This window comes from Protopterus annectens, chromosome 1.part1 (assembly GCF_019279795.1).
Source record: "Protopterus annectens isolate FY-2018-M chromosome 1.part1, PAN1.0, whole genome shotgun sequence".
Lineage (NCBI taxonomy): Eukaryota > Metazoa > Chordata > Ceratodontiformes > Protopteridae > Protopterus > Protopterus annectens.
Genome location: NC_056726.1, coordinates 1,210,366,179 through 1,210,369,818, shown reverse-complemented (window position 1 = coordinate 1,210,369,818; position 3,640 = coordinate 1,210,366,179). Strand labels below are relative to the sequence as shown.

Here is a 3,640-nt window from a genome sequence, read left to right as displayed (position 1 = left end):
TGAATCACAGAAGGGAACCATGATACAAAGGTGATAGATAGCAGTAAAAATTAAACCATCAAGTAAAAAGTCATACATCAGAAGACAAAGAGTTGCAGTCAAGTAAAATAAATAAAAGGAGCTATGACTCACCTGGTTAGAAACTTGTTCACATACGTACACACACACACACACACACACACACACACACACACACACACATGAACATTTTGAAAAAAGTCACAAATAAATCTCTGTGCTGTAATGCAGTAAAGAAGAAAATATTGTACTACAAAAGAATATCAAATATAATATAAAACTGCAGTACCTTCTTTTATTTAAAATTTCTCTATTTATCTAACCCACTCTGAAATATTCAGTTATTTTTCTTCTGTGGATTTACCTCTTCATACATTGATGCATTGGAGAGTTAAGTCCTACATTCAGATTTATATTTACGTAGCTATGCTCACGCTTGATCCGGGTGTTCTAACTTCACTTCCTTTCTACCTATTAACTTGGATGCTGTACACATTAAGCATTCTTCATATGCAGATTCTAAGCAACAACTGATATTGGGTTCCTGTTGTGTTAAAATGCATTTAAATGGAAGACAAAGAAATTATTCATGCATCCTTGACAATCAGTGATACCAATAATAAACTGTTATTTCTGAGAATGCCAGGTAACTCAAGGGTTTTGTATTTTTTCCTGACAAGCTCCTGAATGTTTTAAACAGAGCAAAATGTGAAATAACATCCACAAAGCATACCTAACATTTCCTGTAAAGAATATATTTTTCCATGCTCTATAACATTAAAAAATCTTTATTTTTATGTATAGTACTGACCTTGGACTAAATGATTTAAAAAAAGAGAGAGATGCAAAAATGTTACCTTGTATGTGTCAGTCAGTCAGATGAAGAGGATTGCAGTTCTCTGTGGCACAGTCTCCTCCTCCGTATTACAGACTGGCACTTTTATACAGTGATGGAGGGCAGAAATAGAACTGATTTTAGGTTTCAGTTTCATTTCTTCAAAAGTGGAAAGAGCTTTAGAGTTTCACTACAAATCCAGAATCCATTAGATAGACTTAACCAAATTTTCACACTGCTGTGCCCCGAGCAAACTGCTCAGTTTCATGCATTCGTATTAGAAGATGCACCATATGCTAACCATTCTAGTACCAGAAGCATTTGAGTATGTACATTGTACCCCCTTTAGATAAAGCTGCTTTATTTGCTTGTTCTTTTGCAACTTTTTCTTTAATTTATTTTTGAATTAAAAAAACTGTTAACTACCCATGAATTGGGCAAACCTTTGCCCTCAGATAGTTGTTCTCCATAGTTTACGTACTGTGTATTCTCTACTACCACAAAATGCAGTGTCTGTCTGCCTTATATAACAAACATACACCATCAGTACAGGAATGGTACTCAAACTGAACTGTGCTTTCTTCCCTAACATAAAGTTACATATCTGAACTAAAACCCACACCTGCTGGCATATCCTTTCTGCCAAAATAAACAGAAACGTGAAAGGATGATGGGCTCTGCAAATGAGGCATCTCTTTTCTTTAATTATAAAAGCACATGGCAGACAAACGACTCATAAAGAGTTATATAATATTGTGAGAAAAACAGAAAGGGGAAGAGCAAGCTGGGGAGTACACACACAAGGGCAGAGCTGAAGGAAATTTATTTATTTATTATTTATGCATTTTGACAGATGTCTTTTTATTTAGTAAAAGAGGGTAGAAGGGAAGGAATTATGGGTTGCAGTGGTGCAGCGGTTAGCATTGTCGCCTCACAGCGAGAGGTTCTCCCGTTCAATTCTCGGTTGGAGCGCCTTTTGTGTGGAGTCTGCATGTCCTCCCCACGGATGAGTGACATTTAAAGACATGCAGGTATGTGCATGTGTGAATGGGTGTGCCTTCTTTGAAGGCTGGGGGTCGGGCAGGCAACTTGGCACCGTAAAAATCCACTACCAATCATTAGCGGACCGGAGGCTAAGAGGGGAGGTAATGACAAAAAAGTGGGTCCATAATGGAGGTAAGCAAATAGACGATTCAAATGACTGGTGAAGAAGAGGTCTGGAGTACAAACAGAGGATGGGAGTGATGCTCCTACAAGGGGAACACCATGATGTGGGACAGGGTGTGATGATGACAACCTGACAATCCATCTCAGTGGGACCTCACTCTCAGAAGTCAGTCCTTTTATGGTTATTATCAGGGAATGGCTCTACTGCTGGTGGCCCTATAGGCAGGACTGGAAAACTACGCAATTCTACTAAGCACATGAGGAAGTGCTTCAGTGTGTCAATGTGGGCACCGAAACACTAGTCCACCTCAGTCCACCCCAACTACTAAGCCTTGCACTGAGTGACCGGGAGGGCCCTTCTGTACCACTTTCTGAAGAAGCAGCAACAGAAGCCACCAGCAAGGCCTTCAGGTCACCATCCACAGTCTGACTTTCATCACCTTGTAGGGAGGCAGGCCTGAGAACAGCTTATGACCCAGTGGTCAGTGTGGGGGCTACTACATGGCATAATGTTTGCTGCCTCACCACTGCTTGCTGCACATCCAATCCTGCACAAGTTAAATATATGAAGAAAAGCAAAAGAACAGAACAACATAACTAAAACAGCGATGAGAAAGACAACAAAACAGACACAAATACAATGGTCATGGTGATGTGATGAACTTTATTAAGTCAGACCCTGGAAGGAAAAGCAACAATCAAAAAGCAATGTAAAACCATGGCTACAAAATAACTGTATTTCATGAGTACCAGTGGTGCTGTGAGGATTTTTTTTATATTAGCTTGGCTATTCACTGGCTTTGTGGATTATTAGTTTTATGCATGTTTAATTTATTGTGCTTCTGTCTTAAAGTGTGGAAGTTATCCCTGTATTTTACATGCATGTATAAAAGCATACTTAACCTGTTTACTGTAGCACTGAGAATTTTCTTTTAATTTTTAATGGCTTATTCCTTGCTTTGTCACTCACTGACTGTGCGCACTACTTTTAATCCATTTTCTTTGCTACTGTTGTACACACTGTACTAGTTAGACTTCATTCATATTCCTTGCTGTTATCCTCTGCTGTGTAATATTTGTTACACACACATGAAAAATTCAGGGATAGCTGGTACAGTAGCACTGTACATAACTGAAAACTACCAAGCTGCAAAGCTAATCAACAGTTAATGAATGGTGAAATAAATAAAAAGTTTAGTGCTGTGGTAAACAGATAAAGCAGCTATACCATGCTCTTATCCCGCCAATTGGAGAGTCTGACCTGCCCACTTTTAGGGCCTACTGTACAGTTACTCAGCAAAAACAGAAAACAATATTGTAATAAGGAGTCTGTCTCTCCCTAACCTCCTCTTCCCATTGGAGGAGAAGGTCTGGGTAGTGCCTCAGCAAATCAGTACATTTATGGTAGCACTGCATGCTAGAGTGGACGATGCCCATGGCATCACTCACAACCATGGCAAGTGCATGCAGTCATCCACTACATAGGAGGGACTACCTATGCTGAATGAGCAGTAAGTGTAAAATGTGTAAAAAAAGATTTTTGTCTCACTACTGCACCATGCTGGAGCCCTGCCTGAGTCAGATCCTGCTGAGACCATCTTCACTCACCAGTTTGTGTCT

General features: G+C 39.6%; 1 protein-coding gene across 1 annotated transcript in view; it reads right to left on the bottom strand.

The window, feature by feature from the left end:
- The window catches only part of LOC122809263 (sacsin-like), a 417,141-nt gene extending 416,181 nt beyond the window's left edge, over window positions 1-960 (bottom strand). The window contains exon 1 of the mRNA XM_044080641.1: window positions 876-960. The gene's annotated coding sequence lies outside the window, so the exon portion shown is untranslated. The remainder of the gene's footprint in view (window positions 1-875) is intronic.
- Window positions 961-3,640: the final 2,680 nt, after the last annotated feature.